This window comes from Neovison vison, chromosome X (genome assembly GCF_020171115.1).
Source record: "Neovison vison isolate M4711 chromosome X, ASM_NN_V1, whole genome shotgun sequence".
Taxonomy (NCBI): domain Eukaryota; kingdom Metazoa; phylum Chordata; class Mammalia; order Carnivora; family Mustelidae; genus Neogale; species Neogale vison.
In genome coordinates, this window is record NC_058105.1 from 64360475 (window position 1) to 64388366 (window position 27892).

A 27892-nucleotide genomic window follows, 5' to 3' on the forward strand; every position below is an offset into this window, starting at 1 on the left:
TTCTTCTCTGTTTCATTTTTCAATTACTCTCTTCTCTTGTGAATTGCTGTCTTTCTTTTTATTTACTTATTTATTTATTTATTTGACAGACAGAGATCTCAAGTAGGCGGAGAAGCAGCCAGAGAGAGAGAGAGGAAAGCAGGCTCCCTGCTGAGAAGACAGCCTGATGCAGGGCTCGATCTCAGTACCCTGGGATCATGACCTGAGTCAAAGGCAGAGGCTTTAACCCACTGAGCCACCCAGGCTCCCCGAATTGCTGCCTTTCTTTAGTGATACACTTGTATTACTTTCTCTTGATATCTTGTATATCTATGAGTGGAATGTGATTTGTGTTTACCATTTATCTTATGTATAACATCTTATGTCTATAACAGTCTATATTAAGTAGAAGTTTACTTAAGATTGAACCCATCCTGAAAGCATTATTATTTATACCTGCCCTGTATCACCATGATTTAGTTATGTAGTATCATACTTTATATGCTTTTATTTTGTATATTGCCTGACTGGGTTTTATAGATATGCATAATTTTACAGCTTTTGTATTTCTTACTTTTCTTACTCTGGCTTATGGTCTTTCCTTTCCTCTCAAAAAAATTCCCTTTAACTTTTCTTTTAAGGTGGATTTATTGGTGATAAATTCTTTTAACTTTCATTTTTCTGGGAAACTCTATATATACTTCTATTCTGAATGATCACTTTGATGGATAGAGTATTCTGGGTTGCAGATTGTTTTTCCTATCAGCACATGGAATATGTCATGCCACTCTGTTTTGTCCAATAAAATTTCTGCTAAAAAAATTAGCTGATAGCCTTCTAGTGTTTCTCTAGTATGTCTGTTACCTTTTCATTTGCTGCTCTTTAAAAGTTTTCTTTATTATTACTTCTTGCCCTTTTAATTACTACATGTCATTGTTTCAACCTCTTTGGTTTCCTTTTGTGGGACACTCTCTGGGCCTCTTGGATCTGGATTTCTTTTTCTTTCCCTAGATTAGGAATTTCTCCACTATTATTTCTTCAAATATATTTCTTGCTCCCCCTTTGTCTTTCTTTTCCTTCTGGGAACCCTATAATGTGAAATTGTTATGCCTGATGGAGTCGTTGAGTTCTCTATTTTCATTTTTTTTGCAATTTATTTATTTTCAGAAAAACAGTATTCATTATTTTTTCACCACACCCAGTGCTCCATGCAAGCCGTGCCCTGTATAATACCCACCACCTGGTACCCCAACCTCCCACCCCCCCCGCCACTTCAAACCCCTCAGACTGTTTTTCAGAGTCCATAGTCTCTCATGGTTCACGTCCCCTTCCAATTTACCCAAATTCCCTACTCCTCTCTAATGCCACTTGTCCTCCATGCTACTTGTTATGCTCCACAAATAAGTGAAACCATATGATAATTGACTCTCTCTGCTTGATTTATTTCACTCAGCATAATCTCTTCCAGTCCCGTCCATGTTGCTACAAAAGTTGGGTATTCATTCTTTCTGATGGAGGCATAATATTCCATAGTGTATATGGACCACATCTTCCTTATCCATTCATCCGTTGAAGGGCATCTTGGTTCTTTCCATAGTTTGGCGACTGTGGCCATTGCTGCTATAAACATTGGGGTACAGATGGCCCTTCTTTTCACGACATCTGTATCTTTGGGGTAAATACCCAGGAGTGCAATTGCAGGGTCATAGGGAAGCTCTATTTTTAATTTCTTGAGGAATCTCCACACTGTTCTCCAAAGAGGCCGCACCAACTTGCATTCCCACCAACAGTGGAAGAGGGTTCCCCTTTCTCCACATCCTCTCCAACACATGTTGTTTCCTGTCTTGCTAATTTTGGCCATTCTAACTGGTGTAAGGTGATATCTCAATGTGGTTTTAATTTGAATCTCCCTGAGGGCTAATGATGATGAGCATTTTTTCATGTGTCTGATAGCCATTTGTATGTCTTGAGTGGAGAAGTGTCTGTTCATATCTTCTGCCCATTTTTTGATGTGTTTGTCTGTTTCGTGTGGGTTGAGTTTGAGGAGTTCATTATAGATCCTGGATATCAACCTTTTGTCTGTACTGTCATTTGCAAATATCTTCTCCCATTCCGTGGGTTGCCTCTTTGTTTTGTTGACTGTTTCCTTTGCTGTGCAGAAGCTTTTGATTTTGACGAAGTCCCAGAAGTTTATTTTCGCTTTCGTTTCCTTTGCCTTTGGAGACGTATCTTGAAAGAAGTTGCTGTGGCTGATATCAAAGAGATTACTGCCTATGTTCTCCTCTAAGATTCTGATGGATTCCTGTCTCACGTTGAGGTCTTTTATCCATTTTGAGTTGATCTTTGTGTACGGTGTAAGAGAATGGTCGAGTTTCATTCTTCTACATATAGCTGTCCAGTTTTCCCAGCACCATTTATTGAAGAGACTGTCTTTTTTCCACTGTATATTTTTTTCCTGTTTTGTCAAAGATTAATTGACCATAGGGTTGAGGGTCCATATCAGGGCTCTCTACTCTGTTCCACTGGTCTGTGTGTCTGTTTTTATGCCAGTACCATGCTGTCTTGGTGATCACAGCTTTGTAATAAAGCTTGAAATCAGGTAAGGTGATGCCGCCAGCTTTATTTTTGTTTTTCAACATTTCCTTAGCGATTCGGGGTCTCTTCTGATTCCATACAAATTTTAGGATCATTTGCTCCAGCTCTTTGAAGAATGCCGGTGGAATTTTGATCGGAATGGCATTAAAAGTAGAGATTGCTCTAGGCAGTATAGACATTTTAACAATGTTTATTCTTCCGATCGAAGAGCATGGAATGGTCTTCCATCTTTTTGTGTCTTCTTCAATTTCTTTCATGAGTGTTCTATAGTTCCTCAAGTACAGATCCTTTACCTCTTTAGTTAGGTTTATTCCCAGGTATCTTATGGTTCTTGGTGCTATATTAAATGGAATCGATTCTCTAATTTCCCTTTCTGTATTTTCATTGTTAGTGTATAAGAAAGCCACTGATTTCTGCACATTGACTTTGTATCCTGCCACGTTGCTGAATTGCTGTATGAGTTCTAGTAGTTTGGGGGTGGAGTCTTTTGGGTTTTCCATATAAAGAATCATGTCATCTGCGAAGAGAGAGAGTTTGACTTCTTCATTACCAATTTGGATACCTTTTATTTCTCTCTGTTGTCTGATTGCTGTTGCTAGGACTTCTAATACTATGTTGAACAAGAGTGGTGAAAGTGGGCATCCTTGTCTTGTTCCTGATCTCAATGGGAAGGCTGCAAGCTTTTTCCCATTGAGGATGATATTTGCTGTGGGTCTTTCATAGATAGATTTGATGAGGTTCAGGAATGTTCCCTCTATCCCAATACTTTGAAGCGTTTTAATCAGGAACGGATGTTGGATTTTGTCAAATGCTTTTTCTGCATCAATTGAGAGGACCATGTGGTTCTTCTCTCTTCTCATATTAATTTGTTGTATCACATTGATTGATTTGCGAATGTTGAACCATCCTTGTAGCCCAGGGATGAATCCCACCTGATCATGGTGGATAATCTTTTTAATGTGCTGTTGGATCCTGTTGGCTAGGATCTTGTTGAGAATCTTAGCATACATATTCATCACTGATATTGGTCTGAAATTCTCCTTTTTGGTAGGGTCCTTGCCTGGTTTGGGGATCAGGGTAATGCTGGCTTCATAGAAAGAGTCTGGAAGTTTTCCTTCTGCTTCAATTTTTTGAAAAAGCTTCAGGAGAATAGGTGTTATTTCTTCTTGGAAGGTTGGTAGAATTCCCCAGGGAATCCGTCAGGTCCTGGGCTCTTGTTTTTTGGGAGGTTTTTGATCACTGATTCAATCTCGTTATTAGATATTGGTCTATTCAGGTTGTCGAATTCTTCGTGGTTCAATTTTGGTAGTTTATATTTTTCCAAGAATGCATCCATTTCATCTAGGTTGCTAAGCTTATTGGCATATAACTGTTCGTAATAACTTCTGATGATTGTTTCTACTTCCTTGGCGTTAGTTGTGATCTCTCCCTTTTCATTCATAATTTTAAGAATTTGGGTTTCTCTCTTTTCTTTCGGATTAGTGTAGCCAGTGGCTTATCGATCTTATTGATTCTTTTAAAAAACCAGCTTCTAGTTTCACTGATACATTCTACTCTATCTCTGGTTTCTCCCTCATTGATCTCAGCTCTAATCTTGATGATTTCCCTTCTTATGTGTGGAGTTGGTTTGATTTGTTGTTGATCCTCCAGTTCTTTAAGGTGTAGAGACAGCTGGTGTGTTCTGGATTTTTCAATTTTTTTGAGCAAGGCTTGGATGGCTATATATTTTCCCCTTAGGACCGCCTTTGCTGTATCCCATAGGTTTTGGACCGAAGTGTCTTCATTCTCATTGGTTTCCATGAATTGTTTCAGTTCTTCTTTGATCTCCTGGTTGATCCAAGCATTCTTAAGCAAGGTGGTCTTTAGCTTCCAGGTGTTTGAGTTCCTTCGGAACTTTTCCTTGTGATTGAGCTCCAGTTTCAAAGCATTGTGATCTGAGAATATGCAGGGAATAATCTCAGTCTTTTGGTATCGGTTGAGTCCTGATTTGTGACCCATTATGTGGTCTATTCTGGAGAAGGTTCCGTGTGCACTTGAGAAGAATGAGTATTCTGCTGTTTTAGGGTGGAATGTTCTGTATATATCTATGAGGTCCATCTGGTCCAATGTGTCATTCAATGCTCTTGTTTCTTTATTGATTTTCTGCTTCGATGATCTGTCTAATTCTGAAAGAGGCGTGTTAAGATCTCCTACGATTAGTGTATTCATATCAATATGACTCTTTATCTTGATTAACAGTTTTCTTAAGTAATTGGCTGCTCCCATATTGGGAGCATAGATATTTACAATTGTTAGATCATCTTGGTGGATAGTCCCTTTAAGGATTATGTAGTGTCCTTCTGTATCTCTGACTACAGTCTTTAGTTTGAAGTCTAATTTATCTGATATGAGAATTGCTACCCCAGCCTTCTTTTGAGTCCCACTGGCATGAAAGATGCTTCTCCACCCCTTCACTTTCAGTCTGCGTGTATCTTTAGGTTCAAAATGGGTCTCTTGTAGACAGCTTATGGATGGGTCCTCTCGTTTTATCCAATCTGCAACCCCGTGCCGTTTTATGGGTGCATTTAGGCCATTCACATTGAGAGTGATTATTGATAGATACGTTTTTATTGACATCGAGTTACCTTTGAAGACTTTCTTTCTGTAGACTGTCTCTATATTTCTGTTCAATGATATTCTTGGGATTTTTCCTCTTTTAAAGAACCCCCCTTAATATTTCCTGCAGTGTCGGCTTGGTGGTTGCATAGTCTTTTAAGCCTTGCCGGTCTTGGAAACTCTTTATCTCTCCATCCATTTTGAATGTCAGTCTTGCTGGATAAAGTATTCTTGGCTGCATGTTCTTCTCATTTAGTGCCCTGAATATATCTTGCCAGCCTCTTCTGGCTTGCCAGGTCTCTGTGGACAGGTCTGACATTATTCTGATGGGCTTCCCTCTGTAAGTAAGGAGCCTCTTTGCCCTGGCGGCTTTCAAGAGATTATACCTACAATTATAATTTCTCAATTTGACTATCAGGTGTCGTGATGTTTTTTTTTTTTGGAGTGTATAATCTTGGGTGGAGACCATTCAGCCTCTAGGACATGAACGCTGGTTTCATTCGCGAGATTCGGAAAATTTTCATGAAGGACTTGTTCCACGATATCTTCTAGACTTCTTTCTTTCTCCTCCCCTTCAGGAATTCCAATAATTCTGACGTTGGAATGCTTCATGGCATCATTTATTTCCCTAATTCTGCTTTCGTGGGATCTAAGCTGTTTGTTCCAGGCTTCCTCCTGATCCTTTCTCTCTATCTGTTTGTCTTCCAGATCACTAAATCTATCTTCTGTCTCAGTTACCCTAGCTTTGAGAGAGTTTAGATTGGATTGGAACTCATTGAGAGCATTGTGGACCTCCTCCCTGGTAGCTTTAAGCTCCGCCCTAACATTGTGCACATCCTGTCTGGTCGCTTTCAGTTCGGCCCTAATCAATTCTGTTTGGTCATCCATGGCTTTCTCCAACCTAGCTATTGCCTGGATAATTGTTAGCCTGAATTCTCTTTCCGACATATTGTCTATGTTGATAGCCGTTAGCTCTTTTGCAGAAGGTCCATCCTCTGTATTTTTCCTCTGTTGGGCATTCCTCCTCCTAGTCATTTTGGTGGGAGAAGACTGAACAGATGTAGCTGGATGTATCAACTCTGGTGCAGTCAAGGTGCACCCTGGAACACTTCCTGATCTCCGTCTCAGAGAGAAGCCTCAGTCTGGGTGCAGAAGCTGAATAAATTCCCCCTTGGATGCTGGCAGTGCAGGTTCCACGTTGCAGACCCTGGGGGCACAGGATCTTTTGCTCGTCCCCAAAGCCAAGGCAGTGGTGGTTGTCTGGGAGCTCCTGACCGCCAGACAGGTTCCAAGCAGCGATCGGACACTGAGATTTTGCAGCCGGCCCCGGGCTGGGAGTGCCCGGCTCGCGCGCACCTCTTTTCAGAGGCGGCTGTGGGTCGGGCGTGCGTCTGGGGCACTGAGAACGGGGCGCTGGTCCGTAAGCCGCAGGCTGGGCTTTTGTGCGCCTCTGTCCGGGGAAGAGTTCCGCGCGTGCGCGGCTTAGACTTTGAAACAATGGCGCAGGTCAAGAAGCGCCCCCGGGCCTTAGTAACCCAGGAGAGCTCGATGGACATGCGCGCGCATCTCAAGCTTTGTCGTAGGGCTAGCGCGCGTTCTGCAGACTGGCGCAGCTCCCATCCCCTCACAGGAGCCAGAACACACGCGCTGTGGGGCGTGCTGGCGGCTTAGGAACCAGGAGCTGGTTTCTCCGCCGCACTCTCTCTGCCTCCATGCCGGGGAGGCCGTCTAGGACCGGGGACTTAAGCCCCTGTCCCTAGGCGCCCCGATTCCCACAATTTCCCCCCACAATCCTTTGCTCTTTCGGAGTGCTTTCAACCAGTCTGCAAGTTAATGCTGGTCCCCAGACGCAGGGCACTCTCGCTCGTATTGGGGTATTACTTTTGCACCGGTCGCCTCTGGTGGCTCCCTCCCCCTTTTGTTTATCTTCTGATATCAGTCCGCCGTCCCCATTCCGCTTTACCTGCTTACTGGCGTCTTCTGCCCCTGTAGAGATCCAGACGTGTATAATTCTCATCTCAGGCTGATTTCATGGGTGATCGGAGTTCTTTGGTAGGTAATCAGCTCACTTTGGGGTACCAGCTGAAAAGACGCCTCTTCCTAGTACCCCACCATCTTCTCACCCCTCCTCTATTTTCATTTTTTATTATATTTTTCATTTCTTCTGTTCAACTTGATTGCTTTCCCTTACTCCATCTGCCAGGTGGCTGATTAGTTCTGTTTCCTCTAGTCTACTGTTTATTCCCTCTAATGTATTTTTAATGTCAGTTATTGAGTTCTTCATCTTTGATACATTCTTTTTTAATGATTTCTATCTCCTTGTTGAATGTTTCACTGAGATCCTTCTCTTTTTTCTTAAGTACAGTATCTTTATCACCATTACTTTAAATTCTCTATCAGGCATATGGCTTATCTTTATTTCATTTAGCTCTCCTGTTGTGATTTTCTCTAATACTCTGTATCCATTTCTATGTGTTGGGAAAATCAATATGTCTCCTGCTCTTGAAAATAGTGGTCTTATGAAGGACAGGTCCTGTATTGTCTTTCAGCACAATATTCTGTGTTCATTAGAACTTGGCACTTGAGGGGTATCTCCCATGTGCATTGCATGCACAATACTGTTACGGTTGAGGTGTGTATTCAGTCATCTTCAATGGTTTCCTTTGCCTGTTGTGGGCAGGATTTGGTCCCTTTGTTGTTAATGAGCCAGCCTGGGACTGCTTTGGACTTGAGTTGCATCAGATCAGGTGTTTTCCAGAACTGCATACCACTGTCCTGCAGTGTGCTTTCCCTGTGTTTTTCCCTGAAAGGCTTCCACTCATAAGGGGGTTTGCAGTCAGACCAGATGTCTTCCCCAGCCCACTGCTAGGGCTGATATCAAACTCATATGTGTGTGGCTATCTCCTCTTCTCCCCAGGGCAGGAGTTGCTTTGGAGTGTTGGTCACAGTTGGCTTTGCTTGCACCATGCAGTGTTTGTGAAATGCTTTGGAGAACTCTTTCAAAGGATGGTTTCATGGGGATAGATCTGCAGGAGAAAGTGGGAGTGAGACACACTGTTAGCTAGCTAGGTGGAAGTGTTTGTTCTAGTCCCTGCAGGTGTCTGGGTGTCTCTGTTGGGGGCACAAATGGTGCCTGCCAACTCTTTTGTTCTTAGAGAATTCTCCTAAGGATTGAAGCCCCTCCAACATACGTTCTGAGATCAGAAAATAAATCTCCTTCCCATATACCTGAGGCATTTTCAAACTGCTGCTTTTATGTTGTATCTCAGAGGATTTTTTGTTATGCTTACTTTTAAGGAGGGGGACACAGTTTCCTATTGCTCTCTAGCTCTCCCAGGGCTAAGCCTGCTGATATTTCAAGTTCCAGGTGTTAAGCCTCATTGATTGAAAGACCTCATGAAGTTAAGCTTCTTTTATTTTCAAAGTCAAAAGTTATAGGGAATTATCATCCCAGTGCTTGCAGATCCATCATGACTAGGGTGCCCAGGTTGGAGTCTGCTCCTCTCTTTATTCTGTACTTGTGGTATCTCTCCCTTCCATGGATACTCTCATTTTGTTCCTGACTGTATCTGTCCTTCCTACTGTTTTTGATGTGTCCTTTTCTCTAAATTACCTGTGGAGAGTCTGTTCTGCCTGTCTCTGGGTCATTTTCTGGATGATTTACACTGTTGTGGGTGGATTCTTTATGTGTATCTATGGACTAAGGTATGCTTAGGATCTTCTTATTCCACCATTTTACCCAGAAGTCTAATAAATTTACTTTTAATGTAATTAGTGATAATGTAGAATTTTCATTTGTCAATTTGATGTTTTTATAGGTTTGATCTATTTTTTGTTGAACTGGTCATCCATCACTGCTCCCTTTTTTGTTTCATAGATATTTTCTAAGCTACCATTTTGAATCCTTTTTTTATTTCTCTACTATATACTTGATACATGTATAATATATTTTCCCTAAGAATTACAATTAACATGTAAACTGATAACTACCTAGTTTATATCAATACCAACCAACTTGGTTTCAATAGTATACAAAAATTTTGTTTCTCTATTCCCCCATTTTTCTATTCCCCCAACTTTAATGTTAGTATTGTCACAAATTACATTTTTATACACTGTGTTCTATCAACATTGAGTAACAGTTTTTATTTTATGCAATTATTTTAAAATCATTTAGGAAACATAGTGGAAAAAATTTAAACAGACTTATATTTACCTGTGTAGGTACTTTTACTAGTATTTTTTGTTTGTTGTGTGAATTTGAGTTATTGTTTGGTGTCCTTTTACTTATACTAAGGACTCCCTTCAGCATTTTTTGTAGAGCAGTTCTACTAGTGACAAAATTTATCAGTTTTTGTTAACCTGGAAATGTCAATTTCTCCTTCATTTTTTGAAGGATAGTTTTGTCAGATATAGAATTTTTTCAGTTCAGGGATGCCTGGGTGGCTGAGACAGTTAAGTGTCTGACTTTTGGAATTGAGGCCCATGTCAGACCCTGCACTCAGCGCAGAGTCTGCTTGTCCCTCTCTCTCCCCTTCTGCTCCTTCCCCCAGTCATACTCATTCACAAATAAATAAAATCTTCAAAATAAAAGAAATTTCAGTTCATAGTTTTTTTTTCATAGTTTTTGTTCTATTTTCTTCTAGTTCTTAATATGTTATCCCAATACTTTTGGATCTCCATGATTTCTGATGTTACTTGAATTGAGAATTACTGATAATCATATTGAGAATTATATGTACATAACAAGTTGCTTCTCTCTTGCTGTGGTAAAAAAAACTGTTGCCATCTTTTGTTTTTCACCAAATAACCCCATGGAAAAATCTCCTAGCCTTAAGCAAACTCCTAGCCAGGCCAAATAAAGACAAGCTATATAAGTGCCAATTCCATGGAAACACCAGTCAAATGATGGTTCACTTGGAATGACACTACAGGATCTCCAAACCTAATCTGTTTCCTAAAGTAGCTGCCAAGGTGCTTGTTTTCACCCCAACTGCAGGTAGTAGTGTTTCAAGGCTACTGAGGAGACTGGGAGAGAAGATGGGAGTAGTGTAAGTTAAAATTCTACAGAATTCTCTGTTATTATCAAGATTTATTGGGGCACCTGTGTGGATCGGTGGGTTAAGCCTCTGCCTTCAGCTCAGGTCATGATCTCAGGGTCCTGGGATCAAACCCCACACTGGGCTCTCTGCTCAGTGGGGAGCCTTCTTCCCCCTCTCTCTCTGCCTGCATCTCTGCCTACTTGTGATCTCTCTTGCTCTGTCAAATAAATAAATAAATAAATATTATTATTTTCTTTACAGAGTACTCTAGGTTTTGGAAAAAATTAATTTCCATAGATCTAAAAATACTAATTCTGACATATTTTGTCTTTCATCTCATTGCTTTATGGAGGAGAAAAATTTTGGAAGTTCTTATACCACCATTCCTCCTGATATCACTAAATTAAAATCTATTTTATAATGCTCAACTTATAGTCCCACAATCTGGATCATCTCTGATTCTTGTTCTGTGGATTTGTCTTTTAATATTGGGTTTGTTTGTTTGATTGTTTTTGCTTCTTCCTCTGTATTATAGTTTTAGTAGACTTCTGGTTAAAAGGTATATAAGAATAGTAGAGATTGAAGTAAATATCATTTGCACAAAAAAATGGGCCCACTTCTCTTAGGTCATTGCATTTAGAGTTTGAGACAATCAAGTCAGTAGTTAATCTGTATTTGGGTTTTGTGACTACTGCCATTGTCTTCAGTGCACCATAGGTTTCAAATTACTCCAGCAATGGGCTGTCATAACTTTGTGCTTAGTATCTATCTGTGGCTCAAGAAGGTTTTTCTTGTTGTTCCTGTTCTCTTTCCAGCTTTTGTTACTACCTGCATTCCTATGCTATGGAGGGAGTCTTTCTCCATGGTCTTGATCCTCTCCAAGTAGCAGACTTTTGGTGCTTGTTATTTGGAACTCTGTTCTTGGTGGACTCGATAGGGGTTACTTATTCTCCTGACCTAGTCTAAGTCTTGGACGGGGGTTGTGTTCTTGAATTTCAGGGTGAGGGTTTCTCAGAATCCCAGTTTCTCTTCCCATGATCGTCTATTATGCCTTGTATCGATGGTAGGCATTTGGTAGAAAAGAATTTTCTTAATCTTCACATGATAGCAGTGGTAGAGTATCCTGAGATTGAGATGTTTTCCTGTCTTACCTCCAGGCTCAAGATGGCTTTTGATTCTACCCTTCCTAGCATGGTGGATCTTTGCTTAATTCCTGGGGGTGGGAAAAATATTTCCAGTTACTCTTTCAGAATTCAATGTTTTTTTTTTCCTCTATACCCCCTCAAGCCGCTTAAGGTTTATACTTTGTATAGAAGGGTCAAAGAAAGTGATTTTTTGTTGTTATTACTAGTGACTGTCAATCACCTTCTTTACCTATCTCTCTTTCTCTCCTCTTTCCCAGTCCTGAAACTTTTTCATGATTATTTTATGAATACCCCCAGGGAAAAGTTTGTGAGATATTTTAGACTTGCTTTGTATCAGGGGGCTCCAATTTATTTTAAACTGATACACAAACTCATATGAGGCCTTTAGGCATTAAAATTTTAACTGATCAATTCTTTCCCACTTTTATGATACTTACCTTTTTTTTCCTCTTTATGCTTTGTTAAAGATGGAACAATTCATGTTTCTCATCTCTCCTTGAAGGGGCTTGAAATCATTTGGCATTCAGGTCCTTTTTAATTTTTTTCAGTTTTTTAAATTTTTATTTAAATTCCTATTACTTAACATACAATGTAATATTAGTTTCACTGTGCAGAGTATAGTGATTCAACAATTCCATACTCACCGGTGTTCATCACAAGTGCACTCCTTAATCCCCATTAAGGATGATTAAGGAATCATCCCCCCACTCACCTTGCATCTGGTAACTATCAGTTTGTTCTCTATAGTTAAGAGTCTGTTTCTTGGTTTGGCCTTCTCTCTATTCCCCTCCCACCCAACTTTGCTCGTTTGTTGACTTGTAACCTCAGCTCTTTGATAGGTTAGAAAAATTGACTTGGAGATTCCAGTTCAAGAAGGTGATGTAGAAAAATCCCGAATTCATTTCTTTCCATAGACATACTTCATCTACAGCTATAGACAGTACAACTTCTTTAAAAAATGAAATTACTTGAATGATTCCTACATAGTTGGTGAATGAGAATGAGGAAAAAAACCACCTAAACAAGTAGGAGAAGTTGAGACACAATCTGATCATTAACCCCACCCATAGAGCGGTGACCAAAAATTGGTAGTAAACTCAAATCCTCAAGCTTCTCTCTGAGGGGCTAAAAGTTTGAATTCCACATCTGGCACTCCTACTTTTAAGTTGTACACCTGAAATGTGAGCCTACAAAAATATATCTATCTTTAAAAGTCAGTGGGTTTTGCTTCCAGAAGACTCATAAGGCTGAGAAATAATTTTTAAAGGGCCAATGCTTGTGGATCCATCCACCCCAGGGTTCAGTGCAGAGGCAGCTGACTGAACAGCTCCAAAATTTCTAAGAAAGACATTAATTTACCTATTTTAAAGCATTTTCTATGAGGCAGGAATATAATTTAACACACAGCTAGGGGTCTATTATAATATTCTGCAAGGACAGAGGCCAGCAACTACCATATTTGCACTCTTCCTCTTCCTTATTCCAGGTCATTAATATCCTCTGGAGATTAGATTGTATAATGGTCAGGAACCCCAATTATTGTGGCTGACAAGCTGAGGACACCTCTAGATCACCTGGCTCTAGGGGCCATTGGGTTTATGTTTGCAGTTTCCATAAGACTGTAACAGAGAAAAAGTTCTTTAACCAACTGCTACTCACAGCATACAGGCACAGCAGAGAGAGGACAGATTAAAGCATCCAGTCATTATGTGAAAGAAGCTTATAGTAACAGGAAAAGAAATGAAAGTATAAATCCCCCTGGCAAAGGTAAATATATAGTAAAATTCAGAAAATATACTGTCAAAAAGGTGATGAGATAATAATTTATAAAGCTATATGAAGGCAAAAGGATGAAGTAGTAAAAATAACAGTAAATGCAGTAATTTCTTAAGGGATACCAAAGATAAGAAGATTTAAATGGCGACATCAAAAACATAAATTATAGTGGAGAGTAAAAATGTAGAGTTTTGTAATATAATCAAACTCAAATTATCAACTTAAATTAGTTTGACATGTATCTCTTTTTTTTTATTTAGCCTAATGGTAAATACACACAAATAGAAACATAAAAAGAGAAACGAATTTTAGCATACAACTTCAGAAAATCATCAAATCACAAAGAGACAATAAAAGAGAAGAAAGAGAAAGAAAACAAGAAAGAAACAAAGGAATTATAAAACATCCAGAAAAGGGGTTTGAAGTGGCAGGGGGGGGGAGATTGGAGTACCAGGTGGTGGTTATTATAGAGGGCACGGCTTGCATGGAGCACTGGGTGTGGTGAAAAAATAATGAATAATGTTTTTCTGAAAATAAATAAATTGAAAAAAAAATCCAGAAAAAATGAAAAAATATAATACAGACATACATAGCAATAATTACTATAAACATAAATGGACTACGTTCTCTGACCAAAATATATTGAGTGCTGAATGGATTAAAAACAAGATCTATATACCATCTATATACTATCTAGAAATGACTCACTTCAGATGTAAGGACTCACACAGAGTCAAGTAGAAGAGATGGAAAAAAGATATTCTATGCAAATGGAAGCCAAAAGAAAACTAGGGTAACTATACTTATATCAGACAAAATGGACTTTAAGAAAAAGGTTGTTATGAGGCAAAATTATTACATAATGATAAAGGGGTTGATACAACAAGGATATATAACCTTTGTAAATTTTATGCAATCAACATAGAAATACATATATACACAAATCAAATATTAACAGAAGTAAAGGGAGAAATAGATAGCAATACAATAATAACAGGGAACTTAAATGCTACACTTTCATCAATAGATGTATCATACAGACAGAAAATCAATAGGGAAACATTGACCATAAATCACATTAGAGCATATGGACTCAATAAAATATAGAGAACATGTCATTCAAAAGCAAGTATATAGACAGTCTTTTAATGTGCATATGGAACATTCTTCAGAATAGATCGTATTTTAGTATTATTAAAGTCAAGAATATTGAGATTATATCAAGCATCATGTGTAACCACAATTATGTGAAATAAAAAGTCAGTTACATGAAGAAAACTGAAAACTGCACAAATGAGTGGAGATTAAACAACATGATACTGAACAATCAGTAGGTCAAGGAAGGAATTTTTAAAAAAAGAAAATATTTTTAAATATCTTGATGCAAATGAAAATGGAAATACAGCATATGAAAACTGGGATACAGCAAAAGCAGCTCTAACAAGGAAGTTCAGAGCATTAAATGCCTATATAAAGAAACAGAAAACATCCTAAATAAACTATCTTCACACCTTACAGAACTTGAAAAAGAAGAATAAATAAACCCAAATTTGGTAGGGAAAAAAGTCAAGAGCAAAAATAAATGAAATGGAACTATAAAAACAATAGATTGATACAACGAAACTAACAGCTGACATTTTGAAAATATAAAATTGGCAAACTTTACCTAAACTCATCAAGAAAAACAGTTCACAGAATGCAAATGAAATCATAAATAAAACAGGAAGGAACTTGGAAGGATGGCAGAGTAGGAAGACCCTGAGGTCACTCTGTCCCACATTTACAACTTGATATCATACACATCCAAGTGGAAAAGTTAAAGAGCGATACAAAGACAGACAGAATGAACTATACAATTAAATAAAAGGAAGAAGCTGTATCTGAAAGTTTAGGAAGGTCAGAAACACGGGAGGCTGCCTGCAGCAGGGAAGGATATGAGTGCACATAAATGGCAGAGAATGGGCCCTCACACCAGTGAGCTCGCACAGAAAAGACTAATTCCACAGTGTTTGGCTTTAAACACCAGAAAGACTAATTTCCATGAACTTGTAAAATCCGTGGGTCTTGGAGCCTTGAGCTTTAAAAGTTAGCTGACTCAGCACTGGGCAAGCCAGAAGGGTTAATGATAGCTAGGTCACCACCCTTAGAGAGACAGCAGTCTGCATGGAAGGGCAACATAAAAATGGCAGTTTATAGAACACAGGAGTGAATAGGAGAGGGATCTGTTCATACTGATTTCAGAGTGTGTTGGTAGACTTCTCTGAAAATGAGGGAGTCTGCAGGTGCCATTTTCCTCCCCCACCCCCTAGCATAAACACAGAAACACCTAAGGGAAGCAAGGCTCCACAGACACTTGCTACCTAACCTTCTAGCAGTGGATGCCACCCACAAATACTTTCCACTATTCATCCACTCCAAGCCTACTAACCTAGGCCCTGGGCTCAGAGCTAAAGTCCAGCCACCACATGAATAACATTTGTTGAGTGCCACATCTATGCACAACCATGTTGCCCCACCCACCATCTTGACCCACACCCAGCTTCATGCTCCCAGTTGCCCCAACACACAGCCCCAATATGCCACAGAACTTTGGGGAATCCAGGAAAGGACTAGTGGCTTGGAGCAAATTTGTTAACACCACTGTCCCATTCCCAAGTCTCCCAGCAGGCATGTACCCTCAGAGCAGGACTGTCTGTGTCCCATTAACACCACAGAGTGTAAGCACAGCCAACAAAAGGCAGAGAGTCAGTGCACACAACAGCACTGACAGTAAAATGACATAGACACAACAACAGGGCATAAGCAAGGTGCATAGGATACTGTCCTGAAATGCCAGGTTCTGGTGAACAGGGTACAGTGCACTTCAGGGGATGACAAGAACTCCTCTTCATAAAGTCACTAATTTCAAGAAAAGAACACACAGCTGACTTTCTTAAGACAGAGAGACAGATAAAAGGAGGGGACACAGAAATTTATCCTGAATGAGGAACAAAAAAATACCACAAAAAGAGATATAAGTGAAACAGATATAAATAGCATGCCTGATAAAGAGTTTAGTGCAATGATAAGAAGGTTACTCAGTAGATTTAAGAAGAGGGGAAGACATGAGTGAGATCCTCAACACAGAAATAATGAATAACATACCAAAGATAAAGGGCTCAATAAACAAAACAAGAAACATGTTTGCTGTAATGAAAAGCAGGATGGAAGAAGCAAAGGAACAAAGTGTGACTTAAAAACAGACTAAAGGAAGGTAATCAAGTTGAACAAGAGAAAAAAAGAATATCACAAAACAAGAATAGAAACTGGGAACTCAGTAACCCCTATCATGTAATAACATTCTTATTATTGGAATCCCTGAATAAAAGGAGAGAGGAAAGGGGGCAGAAAATTTATCTGAAGAAACAACACCTAAAATCTTCCTTAATCTGGGAAAGATCACAGATACCCAGACCTAGGAGGCACGAAGAACTCCCATCAAAATCAACCAAGCAGATCTACATCAAGACATATTTTAATTTCATTGACAAGAGATATAAAGAAAAAATCTTAAAAACAACAAGATAAAATATGTCAGTAGCTTACAAGGGAAAACCATAAGGCTAGCAGGATATTTTTTAGCAGAAATGTTGCAAGACAGAAGGGAATAACATTATATATTCAAAGTGCTGAATTAGAAAAATCTACAGCCTAAGATACCTTATCCAGCAAGGCTATCATTTAGAATACAAGGAGACTGAAAAACAATCTGAGGGGTTTGAAGTGGCGGGGGGGTGGGAGGTTGGGGTACCAGGTGGTGGGTATTATAGAGGGCATGGCTTGCATGGAGCACTGGGTGTGGTGAAAAAATAATGAATAATGTTTTTCTGAAAATAAATAAATTGGAAAAAAAAAAAGAATACAAGGAGAGATGAAGAGTTTCCCAGACAAAGAAAATGAAGGTGTTCAAGATCAGTAAACCAGCTCTGCAAGAAATGCTAGAAATGACACTTTGAGTGGAAAAGAAAGAACAAAAGTGACAGTATGGAGTTAGAAAACTCAAAAGCAGTAAAAATGAATATTTCTGTAAAAAACTCACAAAAAAGGTTATGAAATATAAAAACATGCACCTAAAATGTGGGGAGGAGAGGAGAAAATAAGGGGTTCACTTAAATGGCCATCAACTTAATATACAGTGCTATATTCAGGAGAGGTTATATACAAACTTAATGGTAAATTTATATCAAGTTCCACTAATAATTGTACATAAATAAAGAGAAAGGAATCCAAATATCACTGAACAAAATCAACAAATCATGAAAGAAAGAAAGAAAATGATCAAAGGAAATCTTTACAAACAATAGCAATAAAAAAACCCAAGTAATAAAATGGCAATAAATAAAATCTATTAATAATTACCTTGAATATAAATGGACTAAACACTAAAGTCAAAAAATATAGCTGACTGAAAATATAATAAAAACAAGACCCATCTGTACACTGCCAAACAGGGACTCATTTTAGACCTAAAGACACCTATAAATGAAAAGTGAGAGTATGGAGAAACATCTATCATGCAAATGGATGTGAAAAGAAAGAAGGACCAGAAATTCTTTTCTAGAAAGTAACAAAATGTTAAAGAAACACTGTAGCAAAAGACAAAAATAAGACATTATGTAATCATAAAGGGAAAATCCAGCAATAGGTAAAATATTTGTAAGTACTTACAAACCCAATATAGAAGCACACAAATACATAAAACAATAACAAATATAAGTAACTGATCTATAGTCATAAGTTAATTGTAAGATACTTTAACACCACATTAACTTAAATGGACTGATCATTTAAACATGAAATAAACAAGGACACAATGACTATGAATGACACACTTGAATAGAAGGACTTAACAGATATACTTAGAACATTCCATCCTAATACAGAATATACATTCTGTTCAACTACACACAGAGCACTGTCCACAATATATCGCATATTAGCTTACAAAACAAACCACAATATATTCAAGAATATTGAAATCATACCATGCCTACTTTCTGACCAGAGCCATATGAAACCAGAAATCAATCACAAGAAAAAAATCAGGAAAGACTGTAAATACATGGAGATTAAATAGCATGCTACTAAACAGTGGATGGGTCAAAGAGGAAATAAAAGAGGAAACAAAAGAGTACATTAAAACAAATGAAAACACAATGGTCTAAAACCTTTAAGAGGCAGCAAAAGTGCTTTTAAAAGGGGAGTTTACAGAAATACAGGCCTATCTCAAAAAACATGGAAACTCTCAAATAGAAAACCTAACAGTGCACAAAAAGAAGCTAGACAAAGAATAAAAAACATAACAAAACCAACAGAAGGAAAGAAATAATAAATATCAGAGCAAGAAAAAAGGATGTAGAAACTAAAAACACAATAAACAGATCAACGAAACCAGGAGCTCATTCCTTGAAAAAAATCAATAAAATCAATAAATCTCTAAGCATATGTATCAAGTAAAGCAGAAAGGATTCAAATTAAAAACAAATGAGAAAGGAGAAATAACAAACAACATAACAGATATATGAACAATAAGAGAATATTATCAAATATTATATGCCAACAAATTGGACAACCTACAACAAATGGATGAATTCCTAGAAACATAGAAACTCCCGAAACTTAAACAGGAAGAGATAAAAATTTCAACAGACCAATAACCAACAATGGAATTGAGTCACTAATCAAAGAACTGCTCACAGTATTCTACCAAACATTCCAAGAAGAAATAATACCTATTCTCCTGAAGCTGTTTCAAAAAATAGAAGGAAAACTTCCAGACTTTCTCTATGAAGCCAGCATTACCCTGATCCCCAAGCCAGCCAAAGATCCCAATGAAAAAGGAGAATTTCAAACCAATATTCCTGACGAATATGTATGTCAAGACTCTCAACAAGATCCTAGCTAATAGGATCCAACAGTACATTAAAAAGATTATCCACAGAGGAGGAGGGAAAGATGGCAGAGAAGTAGGAGACCCTGTTTCAATTGGTCCCATTAAAGTGAGCTAAAATAAATATCTACCAAAACACTCTGAACACCCATGAAATCATCCTGAGATGAAGGATTATACACTTCTAGATCTCTATGGGGGCAGAAGACACCAGTGGAGAGGTAAAGTGGAGTGGAATGATCGGATTGATATGGGAGGATAAACAGAAGGGGGAGGGAGCCTCCAGAAACAACTCAAGGAAAAGTAATACCCCAATATGAAAGTGCCCTGTGACTGGGGACCAGCATTAACTTGGAGTCTGGTTAAAAGCTCTCAAAAAGAGCAAAAGATCTTAAGGGGCAACTGGTGGAATCAGGCGGTCATGGGCATGGGGCTAAGCCCATGGACCCAGGACGGCCACCACCGATGACCACCCATACCAGAGTGAGTACAGTGGCAGGGCCTCCAGTTCCCAGTCCCAGGGCCCCCCAGATTGCCAGGTATGCACCACTGCTTGGCTAGGCACCCTCCCGCCCTCGCATGAGGGAGTCTGATGTGGGCACCGGCCTGCGCTCTCTAGAGCTACAGCCTTTTGTGTTCTGCATGCATTACACTATGAGGGTCTAAACCGACCTCCCCACCCATGCCTGAGAGAGCTCTGTGTGGGTGTTAGCCAGTGGTCTCTAGGACCGGCGGAGAGTCTGGACACTCCCAGCCCTGGGGTTGAAGGAACTCAGCACTTGGTCTCTGGTCAGGATCTCTTGGTGGGCAGCAACCTGCACAACCATGAGGTCTGGACCCCAGACAGCAGTCCCAGTGAAGGCAGTCACTGGAAGCGATCTCCCTGGACTAATATTGCTCATGGTTTTAGTGGCACCGGGGTGCAGAGGCAAGGGGAAGCTTTGGGCGACCCCTGAGTTTGGTGGCTGGGGACCTGCACTGCCTGTAGGAAGTTGCACGGGTCAGCGCAGTTTGCAGAGGGGAGTCTGTGTGTTCTGGACCACCCAGAGGGGAGAAGACTGAGGCTTCTCTCTGAGATCAAGGTATGGGTAGAGTTTGCTTTCCACTAAACCTCCAAAAAGCCAAGAAAATCCACCAAAGAACAAAAACCTCCAGAGAACAAAAGCCTGAAAAGCCACTTTCCATAGACCCCAGCCCCTTGACAGGGGCCAGGAGGACTCAACCCAGGCAAGACTGCCTGAAAAACAATGTGTCAGGCCCGTCCCTGAGAAAGCCAGGCAAATGAATGAGAGGACAACCACCAACAGGTCCCCATTAAACTGTAAAACCACAGTATCAGGAGAAAAAACAAGATATAAAGCAGCTGATATTACCTTAAAACCAGTAAACTTCAGAGATACAACTTTTACTTTTAATTTGTTCTTGCTATTCTTGTCCTTTTTAATTTTTTAACCTTCTTACCATTACAACTCGAGTTTCAATAGAACATATTCCATAACAACCTTTTAACTTGAACTTTTTTCATGCATATAACTATGTTTTTCTTTTTCTTTTCTATTTTTTAAATATACATATAGATGTAAGCTTCAGGGTAATCCTCTTTCCCTAATCAATCCTACCCCTATATACAAACCAGTTTCAATCTCCCCTTATCTCTGTAAAGTTCAATCCTTTAACAAAGATATCAATATATGCCAAAGTAAACTTCCTCACCCACATTCAGGATTTATAAACATCCTCTCATCTTTTTCTTCTGTCAGTATTTCTGTGTATTTGTTTTTGTTCTGGTATTATAAAAATCTTATTCCTGGGGTTCATTTTGTCTGGGTTACTTTTTTTTTGCCATTTACTTTTGTCAGTCTTTTTTTGTGTCCATTTTCGTTTGTATAATCTATAAATCTTACCTTTGGATCCCATTCTGGTTGGGTCTGCTCGTTTTTTTCTCTCTCTTTTCTTTTTTATTTTTTTTTTATTTCTTTTCAGCGTAACAGGATTCATTGTTTTTGCACCACACCCAGTGCTCCATGCAATACATGCCCTCTCTAATACCCACCACCTGGTTCCCCCAACATCCCACCACCGCCCCTTCAAAACCCGCAGGTTGTTTTTCAGAGTCCATAGTCTCTCATGGTTCACCTCCCCTTCCAATTTCCCTCAACTCGCTTATCCTCTCCACCTCCCCATGTCCTACACATTATTTGTTATGCTCCACAAATAAGTGAAACCATATGATAATTGACTCTCTCTGCTTGACTTATTTCACTCAGCATAATCTCGTCCAGTCCAGTCCATGTTGCTACAAAAGTTGGTTATTCATCCTTTCTGATAGAGTCATAACACTACATTGTGTATATGAACCACATCTTCCTTATCCATTTGTCCATTGAAGAACATCTTTGTTCTTTCCACAGTTTGGCGACCGTGGCAATTTCTGCTGTAAACATTGGGATACAGATGGCCCTTCTTTTCACTACATCTGTATCTTTGGGGTAAATACCCAGTAGTGCAACTGCAGGGTCATAGGGAAGCTCTATTTTTAATTTCTTGAGGAATCTCCACACTGTTCTCCAAAGTGGCTGCACCAACTTGCATTCCCACCAACAGTGGAAGAGAGTTCCCCTTTCTCCACATCCCCTCCAGCACACGTTGTTTCTTGTCTTGCTAATTTTGGCCATTCTAACTAGTGTAAGGTGGTATCTCAATGTGGTTTTAATTTGAATCTCCCTGATGGCTAGTGATGATGAACATTTTTTCATGTGTCTGGTAATCATTTGTATGTCTTGACTGGAGAAGTGTCTGTTCATATCTTCTGCCCATTTTTTTTATATGATTATCTGTTTTGTGTGTGTTGAGTTCGAGGAGTTCTTTATAGAGCCTGAATATCAACCTTTTGTCTGTACTGTCATTTGCAAATGTCTTCTCCCATTCTGTGGGTTGCCTCTTTGTTTTGTTGACTGATTCCTTTGCTGTGCAGAAGCTTTTGATCTCAATGAAGTCCCAAAAGTTCATTTTCGCTTTTGTTTCCTTTTCCTTTGGAGACATATCTTGAAAGAATTTGCTGTGGCTGATATCGAAGAGGTTACTGCCTATGTTTTCCTCTAGCATTCTGATGGATTCCTGTCTCACGTTGAGATCTTTTATCCATTTTGAGTTTATATTTGTGTACGGTGTTAAGAGAATGGTCGAGTCTCATTCTTCTACTTATAGCTGTCCAGTTTTCCCAGCACCATTTATTGAAGAGACTATCTTTTTTTCACCAGATATTTTTTCCTGTTTTGTCGAATATTATTTGACCATAGAGTTGAGGGTCCATATCTGGGTTCTCTACTCTGTTCCACTGGGCTATGTGTCTGTTTTTATGCCAGTACCATGCTGTCTTGGTGATCACAGCTTTGTAGTAAAGCTTGAAATCTGGTAACGTGATGCCCCCCATTTTATTTTTGCTTTTCAACATTTCCTTAGCAATTCGGGGTCTCTTCTGATTCCATATTAATTTTAGGATTATTAGCTCCAGCTCTTTGAAAAATACTGGTGGAATTTTGATCGGAATGTCATTAAAAGTATAGATTGCTCTAGGCAGTATAGACATTTTAACAATGTTTATTCTTCTGATCCAAGAGCATGGAATGGTCTTCCATCATTTTGAGTCTTCTTCAATTTCTTTCATGAGTGTTCTGTAGTTCCTCGAGTACAGATTCCTTACCTCTTTGGTTAGGTTTATTCCCAAGTATCTATGGTTCTTGGTGCTATAGTAAATGGAATCAATTCTATAATTTTCCTTCCTGCATTTTCATTGTTAATGTATAAGAAAGCCACTGATTTCTGTACATTGACTTTGTATCCTGCCAAGTTACTGAATTGCTGTATGAGTTCTAGTAGTTTGGGGGTGGAGTCTTTTGGGTTTTCCATATAAAGAATCATGCCATCTGCAAAGAGAGAGAGTTTGACTTCTTCATTGCCAATTTGGATACTTTTTATTTCTCTTTGCTCTCTGATTGCTGTTTCTAGGACTTCCAATACTATGTTGAACAAGAGTGGTGAGAGTGGGCATCCTTGTCGTGTTCCTGATCTCAACAGGAAGGCTGCAAGCTTTTTCCCATTGAGGATAATATTTGCTGTGGGTCCTTCATAGATAAATTTAATGAAGTTCAGGAAAGTTCCCTCTATCCCTAAACTTTGAAGCATTTTATTCAGGAACGGATGCTGGATTTTGTCAAATGCTCTTTCTGCATCGATTGAGAGGACTATGTGGTTCTTCTCTCTTCTTTTTTGATTTGTTGTATCACATTGATTGATTTGTGAATGTTGACCCATCCTTGTAACCCAGGGATGAATCCCACCTTGTCATGGTGGATAATCTTTTTAATGTGCTGTTGGATCCTGTTTGCTAGGACCTTGTTGAGAATCTTAGCATCCATATTCATCAGTGATATTGCTCAGAAATTCTCCTTTTTGTTAGGGTCTTTGACTGGTTTGGGGATCAGGGTAATGCTGGCTTCTAAAAAGAGTCTGGAAGTTTTCCTTCCACTTCAATTTTTTGAAACAGCATCAGGAGAATAGGTGTTATTTCTTCTTTGAAAGTTTAATAGAATTCCCAAGGGAATCCATCATATCCTGGGCTCTTGGTTTTTGGGAGGTTTTTGATCACTGCTTCAATCTCATTACTAGATATCAGTCTATTCAGGTTGTCAATTTCTTCCTGGTTGAATTTTGGGAGTTTATAGTTTTCCAGGAATGCATCCATTTTATCTAGGTTGCTTAGCTTATTGGCATATAACTGTTGATAATAACTTCCTATGATTGTTTCTATTTCCTTGGTGTTAGTTGTGCTATCTCCCTTTTCATTCATAATTTTATGCATTTGGGCTTTCTCTCTTTTCTTTTGGATTAGTGTGGCCAATGGTTTATCGATCTTATTGATTCTTTCAAAAAACCAGCCTCTAGTTTCCTTGATACATTCTACTGTATCTCTGGATTCTACCTCATTGATCTCTGCTCTAATCTTGATTATTTCCCTTCTTATGTGTGGAGTTGGTTTGATTTGTTGTTGGTTCTCCAGTTCTTTAAGGTGTAGAGACAGCTGGTGTATTTGGGATTTTTCAAGTTTTTTGAGGGAGGCTTGGATGGCTATGTATTTCCCCCTTAGGACCGCCTTTGCTGTATCCCATAGGTTTTGGATTGAAGTGTCTTCATTCTCATTGGTTTCCATGAATTGTTTCAGTTCTTTGATCTCCTGGTTGATCCAAGCATTCTTAAGCAAGGTGGTCTTTAGCTTCCAGGTGTTTGAATTCCTTCTCAACTTTTCCTTGTGATTGAGCTCCAGTTTCAAAGCATTGTGATCTGAGAATATGCAGGGAATAATCTCGGTCTTTTGGTATTGGTTGAGTCCTGATTTGTGACCCAGTATGTGGTCTATTCTGGAGAAGGTTCCGTGTGCACTTGAGAAGAATGAGTATTCTGTTGTTTTAGGGTGGAATGTTATGCATATATCTATGAAGTCCATCTGGTCCAATGTGTCATTCAACGCTCTTGTTTCTTTATTAATTTTCTGCTTCAATGATCTGTCTATTTCTGTGAGAGGCGTGTTAAGATCTCCTAATATTAATGTATTCTTATCAATATGACTCTTTATCTTGATTAACAGTTTTCTTATGTAATTGACTGTTCCCATATTGGGAGCATAGATATTTACAATTGTTAGATCATCTTGGTGGATAGTCCCTTTAAGAATGATGTAGGGTCCTTCTGTATCTCTGACTACAGTCTTTAGTTTAAAATCTAATTTATCTGATATGAGAATTGCTACCCCGGCCTTCTTTTGAGGCCCATTGGCATGAAAGACGCTTCTCCATCCCTTCACTTTTATTCTGGGTGTATCTTTAGGTTCAAAATGGACCTCTTGTTGACAACATATGGATGCATACTGTCATTTTATCCAATCTGCAACCCTGTGTCATTTTATGGGCGCATTTGGCCATTCACATTGAGAGTGATTATTGATAAATACGTTTTTATTGACATCGTGTTACCTTTGAAGTGTTTCTTTTTGTAGATTGTCTCTATACATCTGTTCAAGGATATTTTAAGGATTTTTTTGTCTTTTATAGAACCCCCCTTAAAATTTCCTGCAGTGTCGGCTTGGTGGTCACATAATCTTTTAAACCTTGCTGGTGTTGGAAGCTCTTTATCTCTCCATCCATTTTAAATATCACTTTTTCTGGATAAAGTATTCTTGGCTGCATGTTCTTCTCATTTAGTGCCCTGAATACATCTTGCCAGCCCTTTCTGGCTTGTCAGGTTTCTGTGGCCAGGTCTGATGTTATTCTGATGGGCTTTCCTCTGTACGTAAGGAGCTTCTTTGTCCTAGCGGATTTCAAGAGGGTCTGCCTACAATTATAATTCTTCATTCTTACTATTAGGTGTCTCAAGGACTTTCGAGAATCTATAATCTTGGGGGAAAACCTAGTACATGAATGCTGGTTCCAGTTGTGAGATTGGGAAAATTTTCATGGACAACTTATTCCACTCTATCTTCTAGACTTCTTTCTTTCTCCTCCCCTTTAGGGATTCCAATAATTCTGACATTGGAATGTTTCATGGCATCATTTATTTCCCTGATTCTGTTTTTGTGGCTTCTAAGCTGTTTGTTCCAGGCTTCCTCCTGATCCTTTTTCTCTATCTGTTTGTCCTCCAGATCGCTAATTCTATCTTCTGTCTCAATTACCCTAGCTTTTAGAGAATTTAGATTAGATAGGAACTCATTGAGATCATTTTGAACATCATCCCTCATGGCCTTCAGTTCTGCCCTAATCAATTCTGTTTGGTCATCCATGGCTTTCTCCAACGTAGCTATGGCCTGATTAATTGTTAGCTTGAATTCCCTTTCCAGCGTATTGTCTATGTCGATAGCCTTTAGTTCTGTTGCAAAAGGCCCATCCTCTGTATTTTTCTTCTACTGGGCATTCCTCCTCCTAATCATTTTAGTGAGAGATGGCTGAATGGAGGTAGTTGGATGTATCAACTGTGGTGCAGTCAAGGTGCACCCTGGAATGCTTCTGAGCAATCAGGATTCCCCACCCAAATGAGAAAAAAGAAAAGAAAAAGAAAAAAGGAAAGAGAGAGAGACAGGGAGAAAAGGGAAGATAAAAGAGAACGCTCAGCCCAAATGGGCCCCAAGGTAAGATTTATGAAGTATACAAACAAAAACAGACAAACAAAAAGACTGACAAAAGTATATGACAAGAGAAAAAATATATATGTATAAAAGCAAAAAAAGGGAAGAACCTCATCAAAAAGAACCCCAAGTATAAGATTTATATACTATCAGGACAAACACAAAAACACAGAAACACTGGCAGAAGGAAGAGATGGGAGAGTGGTTATAAATTCTCAGTGTGTGCGAGGAAGGTTATTCTGATTCTTCCTGGATGTATCTTGATATCTTTGTTAAAGGACTCAACTTTCCTAATACAAAGAGGGATTAAAAATTGGTTTACCTATAGAGGAAGCATTGATTGGTGAAAGGGGATTACCTTGAAGTTTAACTCTATACGAATATTAGAAAATAAAAAAATAAAAATAAACTAGACTAAACTAAACTACAATTGAAAAAAATAGAAAAGCAAAAGAAAAACACAGTTACATGTTTCAAAAAGTTCAGGTTAAAAGGTTATTATGGGGGGCGCCTGGGTGGCTCAGTGGGTTAAGCCGCTGCCTTCGGCTCAGGTCGTGATCTCAGGGTCCTGGGATCGAGTCCCGCATCGGGCTCTCTGCTCAGCAGGGAGCCTGCTTCTCTCTCTCTCTCTGCCTGCCTCTCCATCTACTTGTGATTTCTCTCTGTCAAATAAATAAATAAAATCTTTTAAAAAAAAGGTTATTATGGAATTTGATGTACTGGACATCTGACTGTGATGGTAAATAGGTTAGAAAATTATCTATATATAAAAAAAAATGAACCCATAGTGGGAATGAGTGAAAAATAAAAGTTGTATCTATTAAATAGTGGTGGTTGTTCTCTTGTCATCTTTTTTTTCCTTTTTCTTTTCTTTCCTGGTTGGTTTTCTGGGGGAGGGACCTGCCACTTGGGTTTTCAATCAATGATGTTCCCTGAGTTAAGTCCTCCCACCCCTGTCAAGGGGGTGGGCTCTGACTAAACCGGTTTTTCAGGCTTTTGTTCTCTGGAGGTTTTTATGTTGGTTCATTTGTTTTCTCTCATCTTGACAACTTTTGATTGTTTTTAGAGGTTTAGAAAAAAGCAAACTGCACCCCGATCTCCCTCTCAGAAAGAAGCCTCAGTCTGCTCCCCTGTCGGTGCTTCAGTGCACATAAGTTCCCCCTCAGCTGCTGGCAGATCAGGCTCCGAGTAGCCGTCCCTGGGGACGCACGATCTCCTGCTTGTATGCAAAACCATGGCAGCAGCAGCTGTCTGGGCAGCTCCAGACTGCCAGAGAGGGTCCAAGCAGCAATCGCACAGAGATTTTCCCATTGGCCCGGGCTGGGAGTGCCTGGTTTTTCAGGGTCCAAGAACAGTGGGCTGGGGCCTGCACGCACCTTTCCCAGGGGAGGGCATGGGGCACGAGCATCTCAGGCTCTGATAGCACCGTGCGGCATTCTGCCATCTGACTAGGCTCCCAGCTCCTCACGGGAGCTGGACCCTATGCATTCTCAGGTGCGTTGGTGGCTCAGGGACTAAGACCTGGTTTTTCCGCCACACTCTGTCTAGTTCAGCACCAGGGGTGGCTGTCCTGGGTTCTGGGACTTAAGCCCCTGTCCCTACCACCCTGATTCCCACAATTTCCCCCTGCGATCCTTTGCTCTTTTTGAGTGCTTTC

General features: G+C 39.4%; 1 pseudogene; it reads right to left on the reverse strand.

Moving 5' to 3' along the window:
• LOC122896592 overlaps positions 1-27679 on the reverse strand; it is a 41020-nt pseudogene extending 13341 nt beyond the window's left edge.
• Positions 27680-27892: the final 213 nt, after the last annotated feature.